The 14,937-nt window shown below is 48.1% G+C and overlaps 1 long non-coding RNA gene across 1 annotated transcript; it reads left to right on the top strand.

Annotated features, from left to right (window-relative positions):
* The first annotated feature begins 1,451 nt into the window (after positions 1 to 1,451).
* LOC134757634 (uncharacterized) lies at positions 1,452 to 14,046 on the top strand. Its single transcript, XR_010131855.1, has 2 exons — positions 1,452 to 11,663; positions 11,778 to 14,046. It is a non-coding gene; the product is annotated as an uncharacterized lncRNA (long non-coding RNA).
* Positions 14,047 to 14,937: the final 891 nt, after the last annotated feature.

Genomic DNA, 14,937 nt, shown 5'->3' with positions numbered 1-14,937 from the left:
GGCATTTTTGTCCTTTGGGCACTATTTGTTTACATCTTTCTGGCCACGGGAGTCATCTAGGTGTGCAGGGTCCCATGGGAATACCCCACGTGCCCGGTGCTTCAGTTCCTGAAAAATCTGGAGTGGACATAGAAAATCCACAAATATCCTTTGCTTCTAAAAACAAAGCCCTGTTAGTTCTGGAGGAGCTTTCTGCCTGAGGAAAGGGGCTTCCCTACCTCAGCAGTGCCCAGGACGGTTTCAGAGGTGGCAGCTGCTCTGTGGCCAGCAGGGAGGAGACAGTCCCTGAACAGACTAAGGGGAGATTGTCCACAGGACCAATTTCCAGACATTTCTTGTCATCAGAAATGGGTTTCCTATAAAAAAGTTCCCTTTTCTGGTTATACTGGGCTTTTTCTGGAGGGGTGGGGGTGGGGGGGGGGAACAAGACACAAATCTGGTCCCGGGCTCCCGCGTTCTGTGCTACAGCCCTGGCAGCCCCCAGCCCAAAGGTTGAGCTGGAGTCTCTGAAATCTCCCTGCTCCCACCATCCTGCCCACCGTCCTCCGATCAATTTCATTCACCAGCACATTTATCTCGCCTGCAATATGGAGAATTCATATTCATATCTCGGTTTTAGTGGTCTGACACTGATTAATGTAATACGCGCCTCGGCTCCAAGGGGTGCGCCACGGATGAATCATGCCCTATAAAGTTTCGGTCGTCCTTGTAGATGGGACTCTGCCAGAGAGCAAGGAAGCTGGAGTGAGGGAGGGAGGCAGAAGGAGAGAGGACGCGGTGGGCCACAGCACCCAGGGGTACCTGGGACAGGCACTGGCTTTGGCTTTTCAACATGGAGGATTCAGCCAGGCCCTGTCCTCTCTGCTTTTGAATCTCTTGCCTGAGAGGGGAATGCTAATTCCACCCTCCCCTGCCCAACCCAACCATGATGCCAGTGGGTCGCTGGTGCCTCCTCTCACAGAGGCAAGGTCTAGGGTGGGGTTGGGGATTCCAAGTGGAGATGGGGTTTGTGGACTTCGACTTGGGAAGAGTGGACCACTGAATGCACTTCTCAAAATGACAGGGCTCTGTTCGTTGGTGGGGACTGTAAGTTGGAGGTCAAAAAAAAAGGGAAGGTAGCAGAGCCTGGGGAGGGTCGCCTGCAAGGCTGGGGGAGCGTTGGCCCCACGGAAGAGCGGAGCTTCATGGTGCCCTTGTGGAAAGAACTTGCAAGGCCAGAGGAACCTCCAGTGGTCAGTGGCCACCGCCTCCGCAACGCGGGCCACACCGCAGGACCCAGCACTGCCATAGGAGCCAGCCAGGCTCTGAGCCCTCCAGAAAGGAAAGGGAGGTTTTGGGGATCCAGACACTGAGTGTGCTCCCAATGCCTGGTGACTTCTCTGTCCCCACAGAGGGCCCTGCCATCTCACTGGCCCCGAAGTCAGCATGTGGCACCAGGTGGGGAGGGAATGTGGGGTGGCCCTGGGGCTGTAAGTCCAAGTTGGGGGCCAGGAGACAGGGCAAACAGTGGAGGGGGCGCATTCTGGGGAATTAAGAAGCCCACCCACCTTTAGGTGCCCCTTGAGCCAGCGAGCGTGGGGAATGCGTAGATGTGTGGAAGGAGAGCTCCCCACTCAGGGCACCCAGCCGCCTCTCCCACCCGGAGACTTTTTCTGTGACTTGGCCGCAGACCCTGGCGCATGGACAACCCCAGAGCAATAGGAGCGGCTCCAGGGAGAGGCCATGCTTTCCAGGTCTTCTCCGGCACTCCCCACAAAGCCAGCGACTCCAATTATGACTCCTGAGCTGAGAGGCCTGCCAAGGTCATCCCACGGGGACTGCTGGCCGCCTTTTGTACCCGGCGACTGGCGGCTGGACGCAGATCCCCTTCCCTCGCCCCAGAATGACGTCTGAAAATGGACCTCTTAGGGCGAGCGCGGACGGGGCCAGATGCCAAGGCGGTCCCGGCCGGTGACTTCAGCACTGCGAGCCCTGGGCCTGGGGACCCCGAGTATTTTGAGGGGCCCAGGAAAATGGTTTAATTTTTTTCGTATAAAAATACCCGGTAATTTTTGGGTCGAAGAAAATGTGTTAATGTATATCAATATATTCATCTTTATACCAATGGAGTGGTAAAACAAAATTTTTAATAAGTTTCTCATGAAGAAGGAGTCTGCCTTAGGCCCACGGAAGTCACCACGTGGCCTGGGACTGAGGAGGCTTCAGGAGCGACCTAAAATGTTAGGATTGCTCTAAATGAGGAGGCAGAGAAAAGGCGGCCTTGAACCCGGGAGGGAGCAAGGGATGGAGCTGCGCGCTGGGTGGCAAGACATGGCAAGCCAGGCAGCTGGGACCTAGAGAAGGCTCGGCCGCGCCGCAGGATCCCAGGCTGTGGGCCTGAATGGTGACCACGCGGAGCACGCGCCCCGGAGTCAGCTCGCGTCCGCGCCGTCCCAGCTCCCCGCCTGAACCCGGCGCCCCTCCGCGAGGAAAGGCCGGCCCTGGCCCTTTCTGGGCAGTGAGGGGGGTCACGCCGACCCGGGGAAGAGGCCGAGCAGTCAGCGCCCCTCCTTCCCCTCGGGCGGGGCATAAGCGGCCGCCCTCTCCGCGGCTGCTGTTGGGCTTCTGAAGACGCAGCGGGTGTCTCTGATCCCCTAATCCATTTATCCAGAGTCCCGAGCGCAGGGGCTGGTGCGGGGACACAATGGCAGGAGGTGGTGGGGGTGGAGGGAGACCGGGCACTCAGCTAGCGCCACCCTCCTCCCGCCCCACCCGAGAAGCTGAGCCACGACCCACCCTCCACGGGTCCCACGCCCTCAGGCAGAACGCAATGGTGGGAATGACGCCAAGGTCGGTGAAATCTTCCAAATTGAAGGGCTTTTATTTTAAATTCCGATTCCCCTTTGAAACAGCCCTTTCGATGAGGGAAGAAGCCAGCTCGGTTTCTGCATGCGTGTTTATGATCTATCTGTGAGCGCGGCGCTCTGGAAGGTCACCCAGGCTGCGGACGCCCTGATAGCGGGGTGACAGCCTGCAGGATTCCCCAGCTGGTCACTTTCATTCTTGGTGTGTGTGTGTGTGTGTCTGTGTATGTTTCTCTGTCTTCTCCTGTTTGCTGTTTGTCGCTGCTGTATCTTTGCTTGTTACTGAATTTTAAACATATGCTTAATTGCCAGAGCCTTGGATAGCTGCAGAAATGACTGAAAATATTAAATACATCTGTGAGATGGTGGGCAAGAGAAATTAAAAAAGGTGCTCTCTGCAGTGAATGTTAAAAAGATCTCACAATGAAGTGATTAACATTTTTATGAATAAAATTAATCACGCATTACACTCTGCAGCACAGTACATCTGAAAGCCACATGTGGACCCGAAGCCCCCTTTCTTACACCTAAGAATTTGGAGCCTTCCCTGGCCCACAGCAAGCATTCAACCATTAGGAATTTCAGAGTATTTATGAGAAGATAAGTCAGTAAGCGATATCTAAGTTTGAGCTACCCCCTCAAAAGAAAAACCCTCCAAAAATGCCTCCACCTCCCTCTCCCCCTGCCCTCCTTAACACACAAACACATGGCAACATTAAAAAGCAACCAGTAATTTTTTAAAATTTTTTTCTTTTAGCAAACTCTCAACCGAAGCAGGCCATTTCCATTCTCAGATATGCACGTGGGATATGTGGCCCTGGGTCAGGGAGGGCAGGCAGGGCTGATGCGAGAGGAGGGGCTGGAGTCCGCTTTTCCCTTCCTGACCCCCATCCTGGGCCCACTGTTCTGGCAAAGCTGATCAGATTGGAGGGCGGGTCTTCTGCATTATTAAAATTTCCACTCTTCCAGATAATAAAGTGTGATTTCTCCTCTCTCTGTCTCCCCTTCTGCCTCCTTTCTAATCTCTTGCCACTGTGGTTTTGGGATTATTCCAGCAGGCTGTACAAAGGGAAGCAAAGGCATCTGAAGTGTCACTCTACAGCTGTGCAAAGTAACAGCATTTCCATTTGGTCGATGCTCCCAGCTCATGTGCGCAGCAGAAGGTGAAATCAAAGAAGCCGGTCTTCCTCAGTTGTGCACATTATTTTTCACTGCTGTGGCGAATCTCTCCAAGCTCCGTGAACCAATAAAACAACGGTCCCTGTTTGAGTTGGTATATTAATATTTACTGAGGATTTGCAAGGTTGGGGTTAAATGTCAGCAGATTGCGGGGGCAGTCCTGTGGGGAATAATTAAACAAATCTCACAGCAGTTCAGCTTCCTAACATCTTTATTAATCTTTTTTCTCCTTCCCTCCTGAAAGAGTACATTGAAATATTGCTTTTGCAACCTTAGAGAAGATTCAGAATAAGCTTAAAAATAAAATACTGCGTTGGCGACGTGTGCACCTGATGGTGTCCCCGACCCTTCCCTTCCAGGTGTTCGTGAGTGGGGGAGACTCTGATGTGTGAGTCCTCACCAAGCTGTTGTGATTCTCACCTGCTCTTCTATCGAATTTATGGTGACCAATTTGCCAAACACAATAAGACTGTTCCTGTGATTTGATCCACGCCCTGGCTACGCCTGCACGGCCCACTCTGCTGAGCAAGGTGACTGCAGGCTGCTTGTTCTGAGGCCTGCCTTCTTTAACGTGATTACAGCGTGCACTTTAGTACAAGTTCGACAATTCTTTTTCATAAGCTTCATAATTAGTGTTGGGATGCCTCATTACAAGTCATAGCCTGTAGCGGTCCTAGGCCACACAGCCCTCTGCAATCTGATTTATTTTTTATCAGGCAGCAGGAGCTGTCTGGAGTGTTTGTCTGTATAACGGGGGCCTGCATTAGGCCCCCAGTGTAAAAATACCACCAGGAAATTAATTGCTTCTGTGTGGATTCACCACAGATGTGTCCTGTTGATCAGAATAGTGTATTTTTGACTTTGCTGTCCTGCAGTGAATTGTAAAAAAATAAAATGAAACCCAGCAATGCAAACATATTAGCAGCCATGTAGATTCAGGAGGCATCACTTGGGGCTTCAAAGGAGGATGTCCAGGGCAGGTTCGAGATTCTGGGAAGACTTTTTTCCTTCCTTTGCCTTTTCTCACAGCTCTTATTTGATGAGAAACCCATGTATTTTTGTATTGCCTGTAAAGGAAACCTCTCCATAAAAAGCACAGGGCCAGAGTCTCAGTTGGTTTCTGGCTGAAAGATTACTCACGATAAATACACCCCAGCAGAGTGGCTGATTTCCCCGACACCCACCCCCGGCATCGAGACCTCTGCAAGCTTCAGCAGACGAGGGCCTGTCTCAAGCGTGCCTCCCGGCCACCCCAGAGGGAACACAGGTGGATGCTCCGCGGCCGGCCTTGTGGACACTTCGAGGGTGGCGTGTGTGTGCCGCATATTTCCCCGTGCAGACCCTGGTTTCCCCTCATTGCTCCCTGGGCTAAGACAGAAATACATGCCAAGGCTTCCTTCCTTCCGTCTCTTTGCTCTTGCATCACACCACTTGACCAGTTCCTGAATTCTGATTAGGTTGTGAATTGCACCTCCAGCTTTGAACGCTTACAGGATTTTTTTTTTTCAATCTTAGTCCCTGAATTAGAATGTGTTACTTCTGTGTTCTCTTCCCAGCACTGGACGGGTCGTTGTTGGTGCTTCCGTGTGGATGGATCACATCCCGAGGGTGGACATTTTGCTCCTGTATTCCTTTGTTTGTTCTTTTTCATCCAGGAGTTTTTATCATTCTCCTTGTCCTTCTCTTTTGAACTCTCCTGTGGTCAGCTGTCTGCTTTCCTTGCTCAGCACGGTGTTGGGATGGGGTTTGTAAATTTAATTTCAGATAACATCTTGTTTGTGAAAAAAAGAAAACTAAAGATCAGTGTAACAATAATAGTGAAGCGTATGGAATAAAACTAAAGATCAGTGTAACAATAGTGAAGCATATGGAATTGTGAAGGAAAATAAATAGGTTTAGTATACACAAGAACATATTGCTCTGATGGTTTTATTTTATTTTATATTTGTTTTGTCTCTGACTTTAAATGCTCCTAAAGACACATTTGGCATTTTTGCGCCAGTAGCAAGGATGTGCAGAGATGTATTGATGGAAGAATTCTAGTGGTTCCCTATTAAAATTCTATAACTTGCCGTATTACCAGTAAACATGAGCTGCCAGAGCCTGCAGGTAGGCAAGGGCTCCCAGAAGGAGAGGCATGAGGAAACCTTGCCAAGAAGGCAGGGGAAGCCCCAGTGGTCACTCCCACATGGCATTCAGACGGAGGGTCCTCCAGCATCGTGGGCTCAAGAGTTGTCCAAGTGTGTGTTCGTGTGTGTGTGGTGTGTGTGTGTGTGAGAGAGAGAGAGCACGCTAGCTCTCAGGATGGAGATGTGGGGGAGGAGGCCTAGAACTGGGTTTCTCCCTCTGCGTAATCTACTCTCTCTTTATCCTGTTCCCAGATACCTCTCACCCTCGGGAGAAGACTCTTAGAGAAGCTTGTTACAAATGCATATTCCTCAGCCACCCCCTCCTGAATTCCTGTTTCAGCAGGAGTGGAGCGGGTCCAGGAATGTGCATTTTAAATCAGGATCATTCTGAAGCTGAAGGTGTAGCCTAGGCTTCGACCCTAAGCTGCGTTAAATGACTTCTTGCTAGAGAAGACCCCACTAAAAGAGTCCAGTGTCACCCGCCCTGGTTTATTAACACTTGAACTGGGATGGGAAGGTTTTAACTTATTGCAGAGCCAAACAAATTAATCTTTAATGGTGAGCATTGCTTCTGCTCAACCAAGGGAGGGGACCTCTGGGAGCTCTCTGCAGTGCTCCCCTGGCCAGCTCCTGGGGGAGGGGCCTGGTCACTGTGAACACATTCTGGTTGTGCAGAACCCACGGTGACAACAGATCTTCGCTGATGTCCTACTGTGTCTGTGGACATCAGGGCCATTTATCAATTCCCAGCAGTTAAAAAGGGGATAATGAAATGTTGCCTGATCCCCACCTTATAGCTGGAACTGAAATGCATGGCAGATTCGTTTGTCAGCCAGCAGCAGCGGTGGCATTTTGGACTCTGTATTCTAGGGACAGTTCATTCCAAGGGTCTTCTCTGCAATGGAGGGCCGCTGATTATTTGTGACATAATTAACCTTTACTCATGCACATTTTCCTTTTTACTATTCATGCAGTTGCTAATTCCAAAAGTAGATGGCAGTTGTCCAAGATGTAATGAAATGGATGCCGTGAGTAAGAGTCTCTCATTTGGTGAACGAGGCTGCGGACCCTTGATAGAAAGTCCACATTGAAGGAAGCCCCCAGTGAAAGGAATAATAAAATAATTGTAATAATAAAATACTGGGGAATAACAAAATGTTGTTGAGTACAGTGTTGTGAATGAGACCTGAGTGCTGACCCCAGGTGGCCTCCAAGGTAGGACAAGGAACACAAAACCCAGGAGACCTTTCCAGGGAAAAAAAGCAAAAAGATCACCACACCCAAGACACTTGCTTTCCTCTTCATTTTTCCTCCCTCTGTCACCCACATAGAAAAATAAAGATAGAAAAGAGTTTCTTAGCCAAGTTTGAAACCAGCCTAATTTACATGGACTGATGTTCATTTTATCTTGGGCAATACTTCTAAGAAGGAAGATTTTTTTTAACTTTGTTAAGAAAGGTGGCTGGGCACAAGGGCTCACGCCTGTAATCTCAGCCCTTTGGGAGGCCGAGGCAGGCATATCACTTGAGCCGAGGCGGGCGTTTTTGAGATCAGCCTGGGCAACATGGTGAAACCTCGTCTCTACTAAAAATATAAAAATTAGCAGGGCATGGTGGTGCATGCCAGTAATTCCAGCTACTTGGGAGGTTGAGGCAGGAGAATCCCTTGAACCTGGGAGGTACAGGTTGCAGTGAGCCCAGATGGCCCCACTGCACTCCAGCCTGGGTGACAGAAGGAGACTCTATCTCAAAAAAAAAAAAAAAAAAAAAAAAAAAAAAAGACTCTTCCAATCAAATCAAGAGAAATGTAAGGAAATACATAGATGTGGTCAGGACCATGTATTTTTAGTAGAGACAGGGTTTCGCCATGTTTGCCAGGTTGGTCTCGATCCCCTGACCTCAAAACATCTCTAAACTCTCTCCATGGTTTTCTGACTTTCCATGTTGTAACTTATGCCTATATTTAAATACTATTTTGTTATTTTATAAGATGCCATGTTTATATGGAGGTTGCAGAGAGCCAAGATCACACAACTGCATTCCAGCCTGGGTGAGAGAGCAAGACTCTGTCTCAAAAAAAAGAAAAAGGCCCTCCAAACATTTTGGGCATCAAATATCTGTTAAAAGCAAACATTTTGATAAGGTAAGTATAAATGAAAAAGAAACATATGGATTTGATTTTTTTTGAGAAGCTTACTTTGAACCCCAAATATTTTTGGAAAGTTCGAGGTGTTCAAACACTGTGCAATTGGGTACACCCATCCATAACTTTAAGGGGCTGAATTCAATGCACATGTTTCGGGTATATTTACAATTACCAGAGTCAACTGTTCATTCTGGATAGCTTTTGATGTGGAAGAATTCCTCTGGGGCTTTAACAATCACTCTGCAATCTCTTTTCCCTTTTGGAAGTAGAAGGGTGTAACTTCCCAGAGTTGCATAACCTCCTCGTCCCTCACATTGCATACTGACTCCAGCCTCTTGGCTGCTAAGTGCTAGGGAGTATCAAAGTTGCAGAAATGCCTTATCCATGGTAGGAAGATGTTACTGTTGGAGGGAGAGTCCAGAGCTCATCAGTGTGCAGGTCATGACTTTTGACTCTTAGGTAGGAATGAGAGTGAGCCCTTGTTCTCATTCCCTGCCTTCCACCTCCTGAAGGGCTCAGATACAGGCAAGTTCTCTGGAATTTCCGCTCGTGGATGAGTTTTACCGATGACATTTTAATTTCAATGAGTCAAAAATCAGTGCTGTGGCATGTGTTATGTAAAAGCAGTTCATATTTTAGAAAGTTAAAGCCTATCTCCTGGCCCTAAAGAGATGTCTTTAAAATGACTTCCCACAAGTGTCAACACATGTACGCAGGCAGATAGAGGAGAACGTATCTTAGTCCTGACTTAGGATCATTAAAATTCCTGAACCTTAAGGAACAATTGTGGGGTGCCAGGCATTCTTTGTAGTTGACAAGGAGTAATGGATCTGGTGAGGCTGGAGCTACTATTCATGTGATTTTAAGGCTGGTGGGACTGGGACACAGAAGTCACCTTGGAAGCTTGAGGTCTATTGCCTCTGAATATAACCCCCTGCCCCCGGCCCAATGGCATGGGAGGAGGTGGGGCTCTTGCCATGCCTGCCTGGTGTGTGACGGTGTGGCTGTCTTTCTGAGCCTTGAAGGGCTGTGGGAGCTCCCCTGCCATGGGAGCCTCTGTGTGCCCTGCTCCCTGATGGCCCTCTGTGGCCCTCAGCCCCTGCCATCGCTTCACTAACCCCTAGGGATGGGGCTGATCTGTTGCAATATTTTCCTTTTAAAATTGGGCTGCAATTTTCTCAATTTTCTCTCATCAATAGGCAATACTATTTCTTTTCTTAATGATGTCTTTTCACACCAGAATAAAACAGGCCGGCGTATTGTTAGCAACCTTCTTTTTGTAGGAGAAAAGCGCTTGTTTCTCCATTGCCACAGACATCTGAGTTCTATGTAAAACAGGTGTCCACGGTTCTCAGAACTTGCAGTTGGTTCCATCTTCCTGGTTCTCCAGTTTTCCCTTCCATTGACAGTGAAGATCCTGGTTACTCCTGTATTGCCACCCCTGGTCCGGTGTGTACAGGATGGAAGAGGAGACCCATACTGCCGTGGCATGCAGAGGGCTGCCAATGCATACATTTCTTGTGTTCCTCTGAGTGTCACAGTGAGCCCTTGCGGGGGACACTCCCACACTGGGAGAGCAGCCAGGGCCCTGTGTACCCCCACCAGCAAGGGCTGAGCCATCTCCTGCCTCCATGGGTGGGTAAATGGGATGCCCTCGGCCTTCAGGACTGAAAGTCCAATGGGCCTCACAGGATGCTCTACCTACAGGGCTCAGGCTCAGGAGCCTCGAGAAAACAGCCCAGGCTTTGCATCAGACCATGGTGCCATCCAGGGCCTTGGTCCTGCCTTTCTCTTGGCTTCTTTATTTGTGCGGTTGGACCACTAAGATTTTAACCTGTTCTAGAAATGCACATTTAAAATAATATGATATTTATAATTCCTCTCAAGTAAGATGCTGAGCAAATTGTGGGCTATCCATGAATGCCGATTTCCTTTCTCCTCTGTACACAAGAGAGAGAGAAGAAATATGTTGTTTGTTGTGACTTCCCTGGAGATGCATACACTTTATTTAACAGGATTTTCAGGGGCTAGTGATGGTATTTGCTGGATCTTTAGAATTAAATGTCAACTCACAACGATGACCACATAGCTTCTTTTGCTTTCTGTTTTCTTTCTTTCTTTTTTTTTTTCTGAGACAGGGTCTCACTGTCACCCAGGCTGCAGTGCAGTGGCACAATCTTAGCTCACTACAATCTCAAGCGATCTTCCTGCTTCAGCTTCCCGAGTAGCTGGTGCACACCACCATACACAGCTCATTTTAAATTTTTTTCTTATAGACATGGGGTCTCACTATGTTGCCCAGGCTTGTCTCAAACTCCTGGACTGCAGCGACTCTCCCGCCTTGGCCTCCCAAAGTGCTGGGATGACAGGCATGAGCCGCCATGCTGGCCTAGGTCATTCTTTACAGGCAGATGCACCTGCTTCTTCATATTCATGCCTTTGATGCCTCCTCTCTCGGTGACTCAGAAGCAAACACAGATGAAACCCCTACATCATGTGCACAGGCCAGACATACATATTCATTACATTTTTCAAAGTTCTTTATGAGTGGGATTTCCTGTAGTACCTGAGGACCATCTTGATTTACTTTAATTCCGGGTCTCATGTTCAGGATCCCCCCCCTTTTTTTTGGTTTTGTGACTTATCTCTCATCAGGGCTCCTAATGCAGGAGAAGGGCTGAGTGTTTCCTGCTGATGGTTTGGGATAGTGTGTCTGCTCGACATGGGAAGGAGAAGGCTAAGATGACACCATTGGCTGTTTTAGGGTTGTCTCATGAGGAGTTAGCAGATTTTTCCCCTTTTACTAAGAGGCTGGAAGGAGTACTGCTGTGGAGAGAAGTCCAGGAAGAAATCAGCTCATCTAAGGAAGAGTGTTCTAACAAGAGAGGCTCAGAGGGAAGTTGTTAGGAGTTTCCAGAAATGACCCAAGGAGGAGTCATTCCAGAAGATGGAAAGCATTTGCTATGGTGTTGTGGAGGGCATTTTTCCACTGGGATGATTTGGACTTCTTGACAACTTCCGGTTTCTTCTGATTCTCAGAGGCCGTGAATTCATGATAGAAGCAGCCTTTTTGCATTCTTTAGGTCTTCATCATCAAAATTGCTTGTGTGTGTGTGTGTGTGTGTGTGTGTGTGTTTCTGTTTACCCAGGTAAGTTTCTAGCCTTTTCGTTCCCTAGTGTTGCTATGCTAACCCTGCAGTGTGTCCTACATCCTGAGGACAGGACCTGGGATGCCACCAACACTGTCCCCCAGAACTTGTCGTTGATGTTCTGATGCAAACCCAGAGGAACAGCTGTCCAGCTCCAGCCTGATTTACATACACAACCCAGGTGCCCTTTGGGGAGCCACACAAAAGAGAAAGCAAAGGTGAGTGAGTCAGGGTTTGGGGAAGAAAAGGCACTCAGCAGCCGAGAGGCAAAAAGCAGAGGAGCCAGTGTCTTTCAGTGGTTTGCATCTATCTCTTTGTGTCTCTCCCCAAAGTTTCTGAGGCTCCCCACACCCCAGGAAGGGCATCTCTGAGAGTGTCCTTCTGGTGACAAGGCTCTGTGGGAGCAGCGAGGGGCAGAAAGGCTCATGTAGAAAAGGAGGAGGCATGGCTGCCCCAGATCGCTCTGGAGACTGAAGGTGCAACTGCCATGGATATGACATCCACCCTCGTGATCGTGGTCGGGTTTTGTCTATGATGTGAGGGATCTAACGATGCTTCTGAATGGTAAGTGACATGTGCACGTAATGTCTGTGCATGTGTGAGGTGTGTGGGTGTTGGAGGTGGTGGGGGAAGGGCATGGGGAGAGACAAGGATCAGTGTTGCTAACTTGATTCAAGTAGGCACCAGCGTGGATGACTGAGGCCTGTGAACCTCATGTATTTACTGAGGGAAAGTCTCCTATCCCAAATGTCTTTATCTCATTGCTATAACCTCACGGACCCTGCAGGGTACACACAGCTCATTTTACTGGTAGGAAAATGAACCCCATAAGGCTGAGTGAAGTTGCTAAGTACCCACAAATCTGTCTACGAATGGAGAGAAGAAGGAATATGCTAGTCAGGGTCACCTGTGGCCAGTGTGAACACGTGACAGCATGTGTGAGGAAGTGACTCCATGTCAACACATTCCCAAGGTCTTCAGGCCACCTGAGAAAGGTGGCCAGTAATGGGGGGCAGAGGGCATCTGGGAGATGTGAGCGGGCAGGGCTTCAGCATTGGCCTTCCGGTCTCCAGGGCTTGGTACATTCATGCCAGATTCCACAGATCTGCCTGCTTCCATTTTCCTGAGCTCAGCCTTCATTCCCTGACTCCATCCCTAAGAACTCACACATGCCCCAGCAGGTGGCCCTCATTGACCTTGAAGTTGGGCCAGAGTGGCTGCGTGTGTGTCTCCTCCCACTCTGAGTCTCCCAGCATCTCCTGGCCTGGCCACACTGGTTGTGGTCATGATGCTGTCAACCATCACCACTGCCCGGATCCTGACAACTCAGTCTTTGGACCCTTTGCACATGAACAGCTTTGTTTTCCTGTATTGTCTGGACTCTAAGACTTTCTCATTCAGAGGATTTTACAAGGACCTGTTGAAATTCACTTGATGAATAGCAATTGCCTTGATTCTGGATCAATACTGGGCTCCATACTTAAGTGCATTCAAAGTCTTCTCTTTGCAACTGAGGCCCTGTGCCCGATTGCATTGCTTCCTTTCTAAGACTGGGACCCTCTTAAGGGTAGAGGTCTTTCTGCAAGTTACCCAGCCAGCATCATATACAAAATGGAATCTGTGTAAAGCGTTGCTAATGGTGATGCCTCTGTTTCCTCATCTCACTGAGTTGCATATGATGGTTTTGTACACCCTGTGTTCAAGAGCTACATCAACTTTAGTTCTTTATTTAAATTAAACACTTAATTTTGGCAGTGGTAGGTGGTAATGAAGGGTAATGGAACATGTGAGCAGCTAGTGTCTAAGTTCCTGAAATTATGGAGGGCACAGGTAGGAAGCTCCATGGGGCAAAGCGTGGTTACGAGGCTGGACTGGGTGGAGTTAATGAGACAGTGACCTCCTCCCTTAGGACTCTTCCTTGTGTGCAATGTTTGTCTTTCAAATACTCTATAGGCTGCAAACATGTGCCATGTTCCCACTGAACGGGCTTCCTTCTCGCAGTATTTTCCTTACTGGGCCCTTTGCAAGAACATTCTACACGGATTTCCCTGAATTTGAAATCTGAGCTCATGACTTTAGAGACAGTGCTGGCTGACTTCATTCCAGGAGGACTGAGCTCTTCCATTTTCCGGCAGACATGGTGCATTCTGTGGTCACTTTCCAAGAGCCCATGGTGGGTTGTCCTGTTTCTGCTGGTGGGAAACAAGTTAAACACAATTTGCTATTTGCCTTTCACCCCTCAGTTCATCATGAGATCATTAGTCGGCTGAGTGAGTGCTGTCCCCCAGGGGCTGGGAGAGAGGGGGTCTTGAGGGAGTTACTGGTGATACTGCATGCCTGTGGGTTGGGGGATCATATCCTATTTTTATCAGATGAAATATGCTGGACCAGAAAAAAGAACCACTGGGAACTGTGTTCTTCCAACTTTGGTTTCAGATCCCTCTAGTTAATGCCATCCATGAAAACAATTAACTTCTCTATATTTCAGGATCCAGGCAGGACCTTGTAGGAATCTTATTTAATTATGTGCCATATTAATGTTATATTGATTATGTTATTGCCTGTAAATCCAGTTGCTTAATAAAGCTGCAGTCATTTTGCAATAAAGTTGCATTTGCAGTCAATTAATGGGTGTCTGGGGGTTGGAGAGCTATGTGAGGGGCGTTGGTGCTAAGAGAACACGTCCTTGGGCTGAGCACCCGAGGCACCCACAGAGAAAGCCAGGGGTGTATGTGTATGTATGGGAATGTTTGTGTGGGTAGGTATAGAGTTGCATTAAGTCAAAAGGCAAAGCATGTGGCCCGTGGCACTTATTTTTAGCTCATGGAGCTGGAGATTTATGAACAGCCAACTGTATGGCCCAGCTCAAAAGCGGCACTGAGGCGGCGTCCATCTAGGGGATGGGATAGTGTTTGATTTCAAAAATACCAGTAAATGATAACTGCCAGTATGGAGAGCATGTGAAGGCTGGGGAACAAAGCACACTTTCATTGCTCATCATGCTAGCATCCAAGTTGGAGGAACATACCCTCCCATTCAGAGGAAATGCCATCACTCCTCTGACAATCACATCTGCCACCAATATCGTTCGGCATGTGGTCCGACTTTTATCTTTCTACCAAAATTTCATGTTCTGATTTTTACATCTGATGATAAATGCAGGTCACTACGAAACGAGTACAGCTATTTATTTCTGTCTCATCTTTCGTGATATGTCCAAGATGTGTGTTCTCATAACGGAACATGAATAAATATTAAAGTCTTATGAGTTTATTTTTAAGAATGCACCCTAGCAAATAGAAAATAAGACATTCCCTAATTCAGATAGATAGCTGATCTTTCCCATAAATGGAAGTGATATGAAACTCATATAACTATACTCAAGTAATTTTATTTGGAGGCAGACAAATGGTTCAACCATGACAATTATTTGTTGACTTTTTAACATGCATGTCTCTTTGACCATAAGGATGATGTTTAAAAATGTATAAG

The sequence above is a fragment of the Gorilla gorilla genome, chromosome 19 (genome assembly GCF_029281585.2).
Source record: "Gorilla gorilla gorilla isolate KB3781 chromosome 19, NHGRI_mGorGor1-v2.1_pri, whole genome shotgun sequence".
Classification (NCBI taxonomy): Eukaryota; Metazoa; Chordata; class Mammalia; order Primates; family Hominidae; genus Gorilla; species Gorilla gorilla.
The sequence above is the reverse complement of the archived record's forward strand: the minus strand, read 5'-3'. Positions and strand labels throughout refer to the sequence as shown.